Source organism: Beta vulgaris, chromosome 7, assembly GCF_026745355.1.
Source record: "Beta vulgaris subsp. vulgaris cultivar EL10 chromosome 7, EL10.2, whole genome shotgun sequence".
In the NCBI taxonomy this organism is placed as follows: Eukaryota; Viridiplantae; Streptophyta; class Magnoliopsida; order Caryophyllales; family Amaranthaceae; genus Beta; species Beta vulgaris.
This window is the reverse complement of record NC_079208.1, coordinates 9,606,870-9,624,218: the sequence shown is the minus strand read 5'-3', so window position 1 is coordinate 9,624,218 and position 17,349 is coordinate 9,606,870. Positions and strand designations below refer to the sequence as shown.

General features: G+C 32.9%; 1 long non-coding RNA gene across 1 annotated transcript; it reads right to left on the bottom strand.

Annotated features, from left to right (window-relative positions):
• Nucleotides 1-12,951: 12,951 nt before the first annotated feature.
• Nucleotides 12,952-17,162, bottom strand: LOC130589423 (uncharacterized). The gene is made up of 2 exons (XR_008967080.1): nt 16,102-17,162; nt 12,952-13,174 (listed from the first exon to the last, which is right to left on the bottom strand). It is a non-coding gene; the product is annotated as an uncharacterized LOC130589423 (long non-coding RNA).
• Nucleotides 17,163-17,349: the final 187 nt, after the last annotated feature.

The following is a 17,349-nucleotide window of genomic DNA, read 5'->3' as shown; positions in this document are numbered from 1 at the left end:
TATGCAAAATCAAATTGTGTATGGAAAATTTAAAATTTCATTTCAAATATAATTGAAACTCAAAGTGTGAACATTTATAATGATGAAAATTTTTAAATATCAATTTGTGAAATCAGAATTTAGAAGTTAGACAAGGAAAAAAAAACATAAATTGTCTTATACTTTTCGGTTACAATTTTGGAATCATAAAGAAATTACTGAAATCCATATCAAAAACTATTATAAATTACAAAAATGAATAAAACCAAAAAAAAGAACAAGAAGATATTTAGTAAAGAACATCATACTGATTAAAAAAAACATGCGCATATAAGATTTGAGAACCAAAAAAGTATTCAAAATCACAAAAATGAATAACAACATTAAAAGAAAATGAAAGAATCTTATTCACAAAATGGAGGTGAACTAAAATACTAACTTGCATTTTCAGTTTTTTTACTACTTAGTATTAGGCCTAAAAATATCATCGCACACATCGCGTGCACAAAAGGCTAGTACTAATATATTAAAAGGCGTGCGTAAACCAGAAACGGTGCCACGTGGCGCTCTCCCTAGGGAGTTTTAGTTCATGTAATCCATGTACAATAAAAAAATTAGAAATTGCATAGTATAGGTTTTGATCCCGTGACCTCAAGTTCATGAACTAAAGTTTTAACCATTAGACCAAGTTGTATTTAGTGCTATCATATCAAACTACAATATTAATAAATGAAATTTTTCTTACCCGGGGCATAGCCCGGGCCTAATAACTAGTTTATTATCAAATCATGGTAAGTTGGTACTTTGGGTGTGCAAAGGATCGGGTCCGATCATAATCTGGACTGACCAGAATATGGATCGGAATGGACCGCAGATTCTGTTTCGTTCCCCGGTCCGTCGAAAATCATGATTTCGGGTTTCTAGTCTCGTTTGGTCCAAACCCGAAAAATTCCGATCCAGATCGGTGGACCGAAATTTCTGTTTTTTTAAGTAAAAAAATTAGTTAAAAGGTTAAAAAAATTCAAAATTATAAACTTAGAAAGCTAAAAACCTACTCTTTATTAACTTTAAGATTATTGTTGTTAAAATTATTAAATTTTAATATATGTAATTTGTAAATATGCATAAATCTAAATAAAAAAAAATTCTTTTTAAAAAATGCAAATTCCGATCCAATAGGTCCAAAACCGGGCTGAATCGGAAAAATTCCGGCCAGATATCTGATCTCGATCCAAAAAAGTTGCAGATTCTGGTTCAACTTGTTCTGGTTCCGGTCCGATCCCGTTCTGGGCCGATGCACATTCTTAGTTGGTACTATAGGTGGGCATGGGCCGGGCCAGCACGCGGACCATGCCGGCAAGATTTGGGCTCGACCTAGCCCGTTGTCCGCTACATGGGCCGCGGGCCTGTCGCGGTCAAGAAATTTTATTTCAGGCCCGCACCGGCACGAGTTCGCCTAGATGGCCCGTGGCACCTTTCCTTTGTTTTTTAACCTAAAACTGCCAAAAATCCAAAAAAAAAACATAAAACACGGGCCAACCTGCAGGAGGCACGAGTCCGGCCCGCGGGCCATGGGCTTGGGGCGGGTCATGGATAAAATCTGGAATTTCAGGCTCGGCCCCGGTGCGACCTATATCCAGGTCTAGTTGGTACCAAAATAATTACTTCGTATTAATACCAAGATGACTATTACTTGAACCCTAAGAATTAAAATGCTTACATTTAAATAATTCAACAAAAGAAAAATCCCTACGACAGTTGAGGGGACAGAGGTCAACCAATTTGTGTCTGCCAGTGTTGAAGAAAATCAGATATAACAGCAAAATACACGAAAGATATCATTTTTGATTTTTCTAATAACTTAGATGAAGGTTATTTTGTTACTTTTTTTATATTTATGTTTATTTTTATTTTCAAGTCGTAGCAATTATCATCCATGGGACCCAATATTAATCAAAGAAACATTTAATTTTTCGTCATTTAGTCTTTATAACGTTGTAAAATTTTACTATTGTGTGGCTTGATTGAAGGCTTTGTAGTTGGACCTTTTGGACCACAAACGTTTAGAGAAATCTAACCTAAAATATATACTATATACGTTGTCATCCTATAAGAATCATTTACGTATTAATGAGAATAAATTAACTAATCCTTTTTATTAGCTATCCTCAGCAACCACAAATTTGATTTTTTTTACAATATGAGGATGTGATTGGGAGTTGGGACCCAACAAAACCGAAACTATTTCTGTAGTCTCGTACTCTATGATTTTCCTTCAACGATGGATTTCACTTCCTAACGTTTGCTCCTCATTTTCAAGCTAGCTTGTTGAAAGTTGTACACCATGCAATAGTTCATTGTATAGCGACGAATTTTAAGTAGCACAACTTAGTTTCAGTTCTCTTCTTTTTATTGAGGTACATTTAGTGGTGTCAATTCAGTTAACCAGTTCAGTTCTGGTTTAAATCAAACAGTTCAGTTGACTTCAGTTCAGTTAATTCAGTTCGTTTATCCGAGCTTAATTGATTCAGTTTAAACTTTTTCGGTTTCAGTTTCAATCCATACAGTTAATTCGATTTTCAGTTAAGTTCGGTTCAGTTTACAGTTGTCTTTTGGTTTGACCCATACAGTTTTGGTTTAAACAGTTGACTTTTTACCGATTACTATTGGTTAAACAATTATTTTCAGTTCGGGTTCAATTAATTTCAGTTTCTTAAGGAAATTCGCATCGACTCACGTGAAACTTGATATTGTTTGTACCGCGTACATCTTTTCACTTCGGGTCTCGCTTCGGGTCAATTCATTATTCATTGTAGGAAATGCCAACTCGGTTGGACTTTTATCACATAGGTTAAACTTGTTGAACACAACGATAGCACCAAGAGACGTATCTATATTTGTCTATGAAAGCGCGTTTTGAAGTTACCATATTTTCAGTAAAACTATTTATTAAAGGTTCGACATTTGGCTGACATTGAAAAATTCAATTTCAATTTTTTCATTATTCTATAGTTTTTCAACGTGTAACTATCAATGATGAATTGGTGATTGGTTGTGGTCAAAGATTAAGATGATGATTGATAATGATGAATTAGTTTATAGATCAGTTAATGTAAGTGGTTAATCATTAGGCTAATTGTCTTCCAATGTATAATGAAAATTGAAACAAAAAACATCTACTTAAATAATACAAGTATTTATTATTGTACATAACGAATGTGCCAATGGTAGCCTCTAAGTTAATTCAAGATAACAATATGATATTTGAGTTAATCGTCTTTATGTGAAATGCATTTTGAAATATAAAACATATGTGATTGAACTAATATATAGTTATTTGGTGAGATGGACGATGTATAAAAGTCATTAAGTTGATTCAACATAGCTATATTCTAATTCAAGTAACTTAATCATATTTAATTTCGACTAATTTTGAAATTAAAAGTATCTAATTCAAGTTGAATAAGTTGTTGTCATATAAGATTAATATGAATAAACCAATGTAAGTCGATAAACTAATTGAAGATAACAATCATTTATTTAAGTTTAATAGTCTGTAAGTTAAATTCATCTCATAACTAAACCATCTAATTCAATTGATGCAAGTTGTCATGGAATGAGATACATGAATGTACCATCAATCAGTGACTTAATTATAACAAGTTGATAGAATCATAGAGAGTATCAATCTTGCATTCAAGTTAATAGTATTTAAGTTAAATCAATTTGAACCTATAAATATGTTATTGAATTAGATTAATATATGTCATTGTAAGTCGATAAGTTTGTTAAGGATAACAATACTCCATTCCAATTAATCGTCGTTAAGTTATATTCTCTTAACTTTCTACACATGTGAGTATAAACTAATTTTCCTATTCATTATGATATATGTACAGTTGTACATCAACACAGGCATAGTTTCTTAAAATCAACATCAAATTATAAAAACTAAGAAATTCAACATTTAAAAAATATATAATTGATGCTTAAGATGATAATAATAATAATAATAATAAGTTTTTTCCTAATAATAATAATAATAATAATAATAGCAATAATAATAATAATAATAATAATAATAATAATAATAATAAATAACATAAAGCTATGATAAAAAATAGTAATAATACAAATAATAATAGTTTTAGTAACAATAGCTATGATGACGTACACTTAGTCAGTTACTTTTAGTCAACTCGTGTATGCGATAAATAGCTATGATGACAATGAAAACAATAACAATAATAAACATAAATTATAAGAAGCAGTTACTATCAACTCAATGAATTTCATATAAGTTATATCGTTACACAATAAGTTCACTTAAATAGATATAATTTTATTTTTGAGGGGATAAATAGATATAATTTAATTATTACATAATTGGGTGATAGTTGTACACGTAACACTATAAGAAGTATAGCTTGATAAGTAAAAGTATACGTATCCCATAGCACATCAATATTATTATAGTGTTATACTATAATTCACGTAAATGACTATAATCAAAACATTAATTAAGCAAGTAATAGTTGTATAAGTAATCCAAGTATAGTTTCAAAAGTAATGACCTTAGAGCAATAGAGCTAGTATAACTATTTAATTGGTTAGCATTTGTGTTCATTATATTATAAATATTCAAGATAATTTCTCAAGTATATATTTATATGATTGGTTTATTTGTTTTATGATATGAATTTTTGCTATTTCCTAATTAATTTATGAAATGAGGCTATGAGATAATTGACAGGAGCATATATCGATTAAATGAAAATATTAATTACTACTAAAAATAATTAAAATTATTATTTAAAAATGGGGACATTGGTAAGAGATTTGGGGTTTAAGTTTTGGAGTATATATAGGGTTTAGTTGTTTGGGATAATAATTCAATTTAGTATGATTATTTGTTTTCTTAAGGCAAAATCCAATACCAACTAAGGGAAAAATCTAAACTGTTAGATCATTAAAATCAATGGCACATAAAAAAACAATACAAAGCACACAGATCATAAATATTAACCGTTAGATACAAACCATAAACCAAATTGAACCGTTAGATTGTCTCTCAGCCCATCTCCATATAAAATATCAAACCCTAGTTCCTTCCTCTCTCAGCCACCAAGTCTCGGTTCTCTCTCACCTTCAATTTTTTTTCTCATCTCCCCACACCTACATTCTATCTCCTTCTCTCTGCATTAACCTGGTGTTATATCTCTCCTCTCTAAACTTGCCTTTGTTTTCTCTGTCCATCTCAGCCTTTGAATCTTTGTTTTTTATGGCGAAATCGCAAACTTAAGCGAAAAACCAAATCGGATCCAAAGCGAAGAAATCAGACCCAAGTTGATGTTTTTGTCGTGAAAATCTCAAGAATCGAGGTTTTTGAATACAATATACATGCCTTAGTTTTACATCTGGATTATAAGATAATTCTAGGTCTTATCAGGTTTATGTAGATTTAGAATTTATAAGGTTTTTTGGTAATTTTTTATCTTTTATGTTTTAGATCTTGTTTTCTGGAGAACTCTGAATTTCTATTATAAATTTTACATCTTCTATAATTTATTGTTATCGTGTATTTGTTCATCATTGTAATACATCTAGAGACTATATGGTGGAAGTTATAAAATATTCCTTCATCGATCTCTTTCTTTGATTTCGTTTGTTTGTAAAGTTTCCAGCCTCAATCTTTATTTAATTTGTAATTTTGAATTTATATTTCTAATAATGTGATATTTGAGAATTTAGATTTTAGGTGTCGGGTGATATAAAAACATAAGCTTCAATTTGATTATAATTTTCGAATTTCTTGCTAGGTTGTTGAATTGAAATGAGTTAATGCATACAACTTGTATAAGTGTATAGCTAATAAAGGAAAGAAAATAAAAAACAGAGCAATTGCTGGAACATTTTTGGTTTTGTTTTAGTTATTTTATCTTGATTTTGAGTAGTATTAGTATAGTGATAGAGTAATTTGCAGGGACTTAAATAGTTCAAAGTTTGGGACATTAGTTTGATTTTATTAATTATGTCCATAACTCAATAGATAAGACTATAACAGCCATAGAAGTGATAAACAAAACTACAAAAGGGGTCATGGCTTCTGCTGAATTTTTTTTTACAGGTGGGTTTTTTCAATCGTTTACAAATAAACGCAAACCACTGAACCAACAAAAAGCCACACAGGTGAAAGTTTGCTAGGCCAGAAAAAAAAAAGACAGAAAAAGTGGGAAATAGTATGTTAAAAGACATTGTTAAGATTGTTATTTGAATGTAGTGATTTATTTTTAATGGAAATAGTAATTGAAAATTGAAATCACATTGTTTTTATCTTTGTCTAGTTATTAAGGTGTCGTGTCATTGCACGTCAATAATTTAGGTAAATTAAAAATTATGAAATTAGGTGTTACATTTTTGAAACAGTTCAGTTTGAGTCTTTGAGACAATTGTATTCTATATAGTTTAAATTTGTTTTATTCAGTTTGATTCGGTTTAGTTTAAAACAGTTTTATTCAATCTTATGCAGTTCAGTTAAAAAACAGTTAGATTTAGTTCAGTTAAAAACAGTTTTATTCAGTTTGATTCAGTTTAGTTAAAAACAGTTTGAAACAATTTTCAGTTAAATTCAGTTCATTTTCAGTTCAGTTCAGTTCACTTTAAATCGGTTTTTCGTTCAGTTATTTTTCAGTTTGGTATGTTTTCGGTTGAGTTTCAGTTCAGTTTCAGTTTAGTTAATTGCAGTTTACTTTAAGCTGATTGACTTATCGGTTTTTAACTTTTCAGTTATGGGTCAATTCAGTTCAGTTTATTCAGTTCAGTTGATCAACAGTTTGCAGTTTAACCATCGGTTTTCAACCAAACTGACAGCACTAGGTACATTGTAGTTTGTATAATGATAAACTTAGGTGGTTGGTTTCCACGTGTAAGGTCTCCCAAATAAACTTTTAGATTCAATACTTTTTTTTTTCAAAAAGATGATATAATCATTAGAACCGTCTATAAAAAAAAGTGCATGTTGGGAGTTGGGACGATTGAAACTACGATCCTGCGTGGGAGTGAGAAACACTACCTAATCTGGCGAAAGTAAATTTTTTTTGTTTTTCCCCGTCAAAACGACGCGTTTATTTTAGTTCGATTTGTGAGAGAAGCTCCAACCAAATGTATCGTTTTGGTTGGTGAAAAAGTAAAAAAAAAACACTCACTGACACGTGTGTCCGCGCTAGTTACAGCGTGATATTTGTCACGCGTTAGACCAATTTATCACGCCATGATTGGTTATTAAAATATAAGCGTTGTAAATTTTGCAACAATTATTTATCAAAAATTCATATAAAAAATACCAACGACTCTTTTTCCTGAGCTCTATAAATAGAGACTCGTTTTGCTATATTTTGGACACACTTAATTTTAATTTCTCCATCTTCACAAAATTTCTTCAATTTATTGTATTTCATTTCATTACTCTTCTTCTATTGCTCTATGTTTATAAATTCTTATAATTATATATTCTAATTAAGCTAATTATATAAGAAATCAAAACTAAAATCGCTCAAAAAACCAAATGCCTAGATAACAAAATCATAATTGAAGATCAACATGTGTATCAATCCTTGAAACGTGATTTGGTTGCCAATATATGACAGAAGTTTGGTCGTAACACTAATTAAGAGCCTTTTGTGTATTTCGTTCTTAAATAAGTTATTATTCGTTGCAGCATCGTAGCATTTTATGTTTTCTGTTCATAATTCAGTCATTAATTTGGTTGTAACGCTAATTAAGATCATTTGATGTATATTAATCAACATCTATATGTCTACTAATTAATAGTATATTAAAAATGCTAATTGTGTCTCTTAAATTAATTAATAGATCGTTAATAATGTAATGCATGTAAAATAGTGGTAGTTAATTTCTTATTCAATTAATTATTAAAAATGCTAATTATGTATATTAGTTAATTAAAAAAAGTTAATTATGTCGATGATTGAATTATTGAAATGAAATATAGTTTAATTATTAATACTACTTCCGTTTCTCAGTAAGTAAAAGACTTTCCTTATTTGAAATAGTTACAATAAGTGCAACCAAACTCTAAATGGTAAAAAAAAAAAATTCACTCTTACTACAAATAAGCCACTAAAAAGCAAGAGCAGACCATAACTTTTTTGTTTCATCACTCTACTTTATTGTAGTCCCAACTCTTTTTCTCTCTCTACATTCATTGGTAACTCCCCACTTTCTCTATGTTTCACTTATTCTGAAATGGATGAAATATTTTTTTATCAATTATTAATACATATTTCATATTATTAAAAAGTAAACAATAAAAATACTATATAATGGTGGTTGGATGATAGAGAGAACAAGTAGTTGGGTGGGGCCAAAAAGTAAGAGAGAGGAAAAGTAATTGGGAGATGATCTTTTATGTTGTTTATAGTTAAGAGAATAGTTGTGAAAAAAATTATCGAGTGATATTTTTTAGAGAGAGAAAGTTAGAGGTGGAGTAAGAGTAGGAGTAGGATGATTTTTTTTAAGATCATGAAGGGTGATGCTCTTAGGTACTTCTTTCATTCCATAATATAGTGTTTTTTTTTCATTTTTTATGCTAAAACTCAAAATTCATTATTGACCAAATATTCTTATTTATAGATACAAAAAAATTATGTGGAATCTTGTTTAATATTGCCTTAATATGTACTTTCATAATATCAACTTTTTGTAACTTTTTATTAGTAAGAAATTGAAGATATTGATTGTTAAAGGTATGTTTTTGAATGGTGGTCTTATCATCCAAGAGCAAGTGCTAGCTGGTATTAGAGGAAGATTTGTACCACAAAAGAGCATCTGAAGCAGTTTTATACAAAGGAAGAATAATGTAATATGTCAAGATATAACTTTAGACTATAGCCATATACAAACTAAGTACTTATCTCTCTAAAAACGCTCTCTTCTCATAACCCTAAAATAGTTTCGCTGCCTAGAGCAGGTCGCTGGTGACCGGCTGGGAGCACTGCTCCCTGGTTGCCGGCGACCTGCTCTAACACAACAAGCATTCCGTTTGTTTCGCCTGAGTCTTGTTTCGTCTGCCTCCATTGGTTGGGAAGAAGAATGGAAGCTTCGTCGCGTACGACAATCACCTCTCGCCTCTTCCCGTTGGTGTCTTCTTCTGGTTTCCTTCAGTTTTTTGAGCCTTTTAGGGAGAACTTATTCAGATTCAAGTCCACAAATTTGGGCAGCCTATCTCCAAAACTTCTCTAAACGCCACCGTCGATAATCTTGCCGATAAAGGTAAAGTCTTGGGTAAGGGTTTCTTGTTTGGGTTAGGGAGTGCTAAATTCGAGTTTGTTGGGTCTATTTAAAGAGCGATTTTGACCTCTTTTACCGAAGCTAACCTTATCGCCGCCATCTTGTGGTTTCAGATTTACCGCGATCTTGATGGTAAAAGTAAATATTAGGTTAGGATTTCTGTTTTTGGTATTAAGGTGTGTCGAATTCCTCAAAATCTACCTCTGCCATTGTTTGGTTTAGAGGTTGTGTTGATTGTCATCCCTGTATTAGGAACCTTGTCTTACTATGTTTGTTTTGTTTTGTTGTTGGGTAGATTTGACGTGCCTTCTCTTATCTTATGTTGGATTCTTCTAGTTAAGGTTGTTGGTTTGCATGTTGATTCCAGGTTGTGGAATTTAGTGGATGACGGTGGTAAGTTAGATTTAATGTTGAGGATTATAAAGGTATTCCTAAGTGGTGGCCTTAGTTCCTTTGTTGTTCGAATTTTAGGAGGTCTTTGGTTGGTTGTTGTTATTAGTTTTACATTTTTCTCTCTAGGTAATAGGTCAAGGACAAAAGAATTAAGTCGGAGGGGTTTGGAGTATACATGGGTCTGGATTGTTAGTTTGTGTTTGAGAATAACAAAAGTTAATTCTCCTTTTAAGTTACCGATGATAATGGTTGTCATTTCTCTCAAAACTCTATATTTGGACGTTGCTCCCCAGTTTCTAGGGGTTCATAGTATGCAAACCGAGTCACTTTTAGTTACTCAAGTTGCTTGTGGGAATCTCACAAGTTTGTTACCACTGGCTCGAGTTTTCCCTACCCTTCCGGTTCTATCTTTAACCTCAAAGTTCCCTTAGGTCTCAAGTGTCTTCAATACCTATCCTCCTAACCGACGCTTAATCTGTAACACCCCGATATTTATCTCTTTTCCAAAAATACTTAATATAAATCTAGAGCATCATCAAAGCATTATTGCTTGTGTGATAACGTATCGTCTTATTCAGAATTTTGCAGCGGAAAACATATAACTAACTTTAGAATGGAAATTCAATAAATAACAAAGTAACCTTTATTTAAAACCAACCAATAGTGTTAACGCTAACTTCAAAGCAAACTTAAATATAAATGTATCAACTAAAGTTAATAATAAATCAACAAGCTACACAAGCTTTCCATTCTCGAACCCCTATGGTGCATCATCGATCTTCACACCTGTAAATGACAATGTACTATAGTGCTCACCAAGAACTGACCATCACGGGATCAATAAGACAAAGCCATGATCAACACATACAAACAAAGCACGTAATTAGCAAAGCTGAGTACTACATAACAAATAAATAAGCATTCCGAACATGATACTAAAGAATAGTACGTAGGGATAAATAACAACATACTAACTTGCAGATAACTTTTACTGAACTAAACTTTAACAACATTTTTATTACTTTAAATGGAATAGTCACTGGGCCAACTTGTCTAACTAAAACCAACCTTCCCTTTAGAAGATGAGATACGGGCGTGACTTTGTATTCCCATGACCTACGATAAATAGGAACGATTATCAATTCGAACCCAGAAAAAGTCATGACACGCTCACCATGTACCCCAACTCCTGATTGTCCAACTTCAGACGTGCACCAGTCTAAAGTTTATTACTATCCAAGCTTCACTTTACATGATTTACCATTTATTACTTGTTATGTCACACAAGCAACACAGATAATACATAATTAAACATTCACAACTTTACTTTTATCTTAGGATAAATAAGTGATCACACAACTTACAACCCAAGATTAATTCCTTCTTTAATCCAATCCAACAACCAACTTACTTTCAATGTATAATATATCAACTTATTAAAATAAGGCCCTCGCACAACGGGAATCGGACGCTAAATATATTAGCGTCCGCCAACGGACGCTAAACGGCTGATGCAAAACCCTTGGTCGCTAATTCTCCAAATAGCGTCCGCAAAGCGGATGCTAAATATTTAGCGCCCGATATTTCGACATTAGCGACCAATTCCTCAAAAGACGCTGATTATCGACCGCCTAGCACAGACGCTGATTAGCGACCGCCCAGGCAGTCGCTAATTAGCGACCGTCAGTCGCAGACGCTAATTAGCGACTGCCCAGGCGGTCACTAATCAGCAACCGTGTCCTTGGCAGTCGCTAATTAGCGACCGTTTTCACAAACACTACTCTTTTTTTTTACGGGACAAACGCTACTCTTGGAAGCTGTTGAACCCTAGTTTTGATGATGACAAAGAAACAAAGATGCAAACTAAGTAGTGAACTAATGAGTTATTTAAGTGTATGATGTTTAAGGTATCAATGAAAGGAACTAGGAGAATACGAAGTCAAGGAAGAAGTCAAGAGAGGATTTCAAAGGCTAAGTAAAGAAGTTTCTATAAGTTGATACTGGAGAAGCATTGCATCAAGAAGAATAAGCTAGGCGTTTTATTTTCTAGTTCCATGTAAAGGAACAAAGTAAGATGGTAAGGAACAGTGGCAGTTTATTTGAGAATGAGAGTTTGTTCCTTTCTAAGGAACAAACTAAGTGGCACTAAACGAATCTGTTAAAGGAACTTATTATAAAGGAACTAGACTTAGGCGTGCAAAAGTATAACGGTACAATTTGAATTGAATAAGTCATGCCTAAATTATAGGAAATTAGTTTTATCTATTTCAAATGATAAAATCAGTTTTAAAAGAAAATCGTTTAAGAAAAGATTTTGTTTTTTCGGAAAAATAAAGAAAATAATTATCCGGTTTTATAAAGAATTTGTTTAAAAGATATTATTTTCTTAAAGATTAAAAATTCAGTTTTAAAGATAAAAACTGTTTTTATAAAACTGATTTTCGGATATAACTCAAGGAACTCCTATTACTTAGGAGTAGTGGCTAAAATATATCCACGTTCATATTGAGATCATGGGATCATGGGACATGATGAGAAACGTGTTCCTTAGGGGAAGGAACATCATGGGTTAATGGACTTAACATGTAATCAAGTTTTACTCCCACGTTCTTTGTGATTATCACTATAAATATTGAAGTCTAAATGAGTTCCAAAGTGTGTCTGACTAAGTAATTAAGTGAGTTTAACTAATTAAGTGTCAGTGCCTTCATTCTCTATAATAGCCATTTGTTCTTTGCTTTCTTACTCTAATTCCACTAAGCTTATTTCGATCAATTGTATTTTGGTTTTTGGGGTAAGGGAACTTTGAGTGAAGTTCTGTAAGAGAAAGGCTTTGAGTGAAGCTTGTATGAGTGAGAAAACTTCGAGTGAAGTTGAGAGGAACTGCTGTTAAGGGAACAGTGGCTCAGGAACTTGAGTTTAGGAACTCAAGGTGTGGCTCGAGTTAGAATTAGGTTGTAACAAAGTTGTTTGGCCTAATTAGTGAAAGAGTTGAGTTTAAAATCCCTAGTGGTCGAGGTTGTTTCTTCTTGTTGGGCCCAAGAAGTTTTTCCTCGTAAAAATCCCTTGTGTTCCTCTAGCTTGTTTATTCGTTTAAGTTTTAATTTCCCCAAAAAGTTACGTTTATTTCTACACCTACAATTCACCCCCCCCTCTTGTAGTGTTCCTAGGGAAATAACAGAAGCTTTTTTTCTTTTGATTAATTGATATTAAATGAGATAAGACATAAAATGATGCAAATACCATACTTCTTTTATTACGGCAAACAAATTAATCAATTCAATTATTATTGATAATAAATGTAGATACAAGTGAAAAAATAATTCTAGAACTAAATTCTAGTATACTTAGAACAAAATCTAATACAAATCTCATATAATTACATGTACACTTTAAACTCCACAACAAAAATTTGGAACAAAATGGACTTTAAATCTGGTATCTGGATCAAAACCAACTTCAAATCTGGAACTCAAACGCAAATCTCATAACCCTGCAAATCAACAAAAACAAAGAAATTAATGAAATTAAACAAAAAAAACAATTATTAACAAGAATTAAATGAATAACTAAATAAATAATCTAGAACTATTTTCCCCAACCCCCACCCGAGCCAGCCTAACCACCACCCAGCCACACCAAACTCTAACACAACCACGACCCAGCCCCCATACCACACGACCCGACTCACCCACTCAAAACAAAAAAAAAAACAAAAAAAAGGGAAGTCTAAGCCAATCAGTCATCCTGAAGCTGCATGCTTCTGAAATTGTCTACTAAATTTAATGCCTCTTCAACCTGTTCCCGACAGGCAATTACCTACACATTAATTCTTCCCTTAATCCCCTTTTACAATCCATTCTTATTGCACAACAAACTCATACTCGTACAAAACAAACATCAATTAAAAACTAATTCTACACAAAAATAAAAAAAAGATCATTCCACCCCTTTTTTTTACCAAACAATAAATCCACTAAATTAAAACCCCAATCAACCCAAGAAAAAAAAAACATTTGAATCATATCTTAACGCAATAACATCATTTCACAGTTATGATATATGCATCAAAAAACAAGATAAAACATGGTCTTCTAGAATAGTTTTGATTTATGTTAAAAATTCACCTGACCATTCATATTACTTTTTAATGGCGTGAGTAGTAAACCTGGCCACTAGGTAGAGGTAGTATAAAAATTGATGACCCAATTCGTGAATATTAATAATAATGCTTAAACAAAATGGCTATACACAACTAAAACAAAAGCAGCATATAGCAATCATCACAACAACTCATTTTTGAAAAACTATCTCATATCTTCATATACCCCATTTCATATTCCCCAATCTATCACTATAACAAGTCGTATCAATTATGAAATCATAAAAAGACCTGAGGAACCAAACGAAAGGAAAACGTCCAACCAAACTAAGCCTAAATTAAAATTTTAGATGTTCAGCACTTCAATCTTAAATTTAGATTTAAACTACCTCATCTCTTTCTCTTTTTACCTTCTCAACAGTATATACAGCTAGAAAAAGATGTCACAAAGTGCTGAACATCTAATAATGCTAATTTTCCAAACCTATAACCTTAGAGAAACATATACATACAACTAGATACTAGCATAGCTTTATACATTTTTTTTCTAATTGTGGTCAAAAGTACAGCACATACAATATATATGCAGAAAAAAGACCCATGAAAAAATTATACAGATCACCTAGCCTAAACATGGCTGATGTAATCCGGGGCTCAAGGCTACAATATATAGTTTACACTAGAGGCAAAAAACTAGGATAAAGAAGAAGGATTCAGATACCGAGGTTTATTCTTTTCGGAAGGCAGATACCAGAAGCCCATTCTTTGACGGGAAAACCTTCGCAACAACTTAATCGTACAACAGATTCAGCAGATAAGTGGAATTTTTCCCGGGCTTCAACAACATCCATGACACTTATATTTCAAAATCCCTATGACCTACATAAAAATCAACCGGATCCCCATGAAATAGGAATATTGGGTTCTATAGACAGGATTTCATGTCAAACTCAAAATATCACATGATGCTAACTTTTAAGGTTTAGATCAGAGTTGAGGTGAGTAAACCTAACTCACACGAAACATACAACTCATAACCCCCCCCCCTCCAAAGCCAAGGTAATTGCACAATATGCAAGGCACGAGTCTCTCTCTCATCCTTCAACTAGTTTTACTGTTTTTGGTAGTTTCGTTCTTGTGAATTATTATAGTTCAAGTCATGTTAGTCGCTAAAATTTTTAAGGAATATTTCACCAGATAGCATCTGCAAGTCCTCGTATTTGAGGTTTAGAAAGCATATAGTTCGCATAATATACCGTGTGTCACTTTCTTAGCATTGCACTTAATGTGCACTCCTCCCAAAAAATTCATTAAGGCAAGAAAGCCAAACAAAGGGTGGAAGATACATATTAGAAAAACATCATTTAAACATGTACCAGTACTACATATTATACACATTACGAAGCATACAATTTGTAAATGGAAAACGGACTACTCATACCTGAGCATAAGCATTTCCTTTGTCATATTCAGTAACTCCGTAGTTGTATGTCAACTCCATAACATCACTTTTATCTTCAGGACCATAGCCCAACATTGCTATTGTATACTGCATTAGAATACAAAGAACTTAACAACAGCCCCAAAGGTTTAACGAATATTAGTATAAGTTGTGATGGCATTATCACAAGGAGAGAGCAATAATCAGTTAAGTGAAACTAGAATTAGTGGTTGTTCCTTTAATCTATGAGGAACGAAACAATTAGGTATTGCACAATTAGGTATCTCTCAGCCCTTCTGTAATTTTGATAAGCCTAAATCCCTTCAAGTATGGCACGTGGTAATTGTATGCAACAAATTAAATTGTAGAAGTGTAACACCCACGATTGCTTCAGAGGATTTATCGGGCACCTAAGCTTTACAGAGCTCGTATGCTAAGATACTTTAAAATTAAGTGTCCCTAGTTATTAGGATGAGACATCCAAGGAAGTGCCTAAGGTGAGCATGAGTGAAGATAGAGTGCATAGGAGGAACTTGTGTTGGTTTATAGGCCAGTTGTTGGTCCTAGTCTCCTAGATAAGCATCAGGCAATGACGAAGAATAAAATCCCACCAGTGAGTGGGCATCTTGCCCTCTCACAACACACATGGAGAGTGAAATCGCTACCTGTCCCACTCACTGTAGGGGTGTTACCTTGTACTGTAGAGTGAAATCAATCATCTCTGTGCAGCGCAACCAACAAAAAACTCCTAAGTTCATGATCAGTAAAACTTAGGTGAAGCAAATGCATCACAAGTGTTGCAAGATCTTGTTATATGTGTGAAATTGAGCAAAGAAACAACAAACTTGCAGACAGGAGGCAGAGATTCTTAATGTACCTGAGCAGGAAAACGAGATTCGCCAGCATTCTTTTTGTCTTCCCAGGCTGTTGGATCAATGTTTGTTCCTCCAAAACTGGCAGCCTGAAAACAAAATATGTATTAGCTTTCATTTCAATTCCTAAATCACGCTCAACTTAATTAATCAATAACTTATCAGAAGTACATCACAAGTCATTTTCCTTCAAAAAACTAATCACTGTCAAGAGTCAATAATCGCAGATCTTACCTTCTTGTATAACTTACCTTTAGATAAGAAAAAGGCAACATATCAAAACACCAGATAGTCCACCAGATTAAAAATCAACACAAAATCATAGCATAAAAACCCGACGAAAAAATCAAGAAAAAACCAGATCTGAAACAAAAATCGAAAAAGAGAGAAGATAAATAAAAATCGAGAAAACGAAAAAAACATACAAAAAAAGGATTCGAAAATAAAAATCGAAAAAAAGAGAGGATAAATATGGGGTTTTGAAGGAGAATTGAGAAATTAACAAAAAAAACCCATAAAAATCCAAAAAAATAACTAACCCTAAAACGAAAACCTGTGACGTTGATTGGCTCGAAAATCGATCGAACCACATAAAAAACCCAAAAAATCACCTTCAAATCAGACAAAGTGTGGTGAATACCGTCGACGGTGAGAGAGAAAAAAATAGAAAGGAAGAAGAAAAGAAGAGCAGAAAGAAGACGAACAAAGAGGACGGTTGTGATGTGAGGTGAGAGAATAAGGATAGGTAGAGATAGGGTTGGAAATAAGGTGGGTCGTGTTTTGCTTTATGACCATTAAATACCGTCCGTCATGATAGACGGTAAACTTGTACAACGGACACTAATTAGCGTCCGCTCCAAAAACGGACGCTAATTAGCGTCCGCCCAAAGATGGACGCTAATTTGCGTCTTATGGGTCCGGACGGTAAATTCATACGCTAAAAGCGCGGATTCTTGTTGTATCGGTCCTCAAAGTAGTGAAATAATAATAAAAGAGAACTACATGATTCAATCATGATCCATACCAATAAATGATAGGCATGTCGCGCACCTAACAAAAATAATTTCCTAACTAACCTCCTAATTATATAGCAAAGCAAGTCAAGGTCAAATCCACAGAGACAAACGGTATCAAACACTAGAAATCTCGACTCAATTTAACTAAACAAAGTGACAAAAAATGGTAAAAAAAGGTGTTGAACTAATAATAACGCTAAATTATGACAACTACTAAGAGCACACAAAGTAAAATCA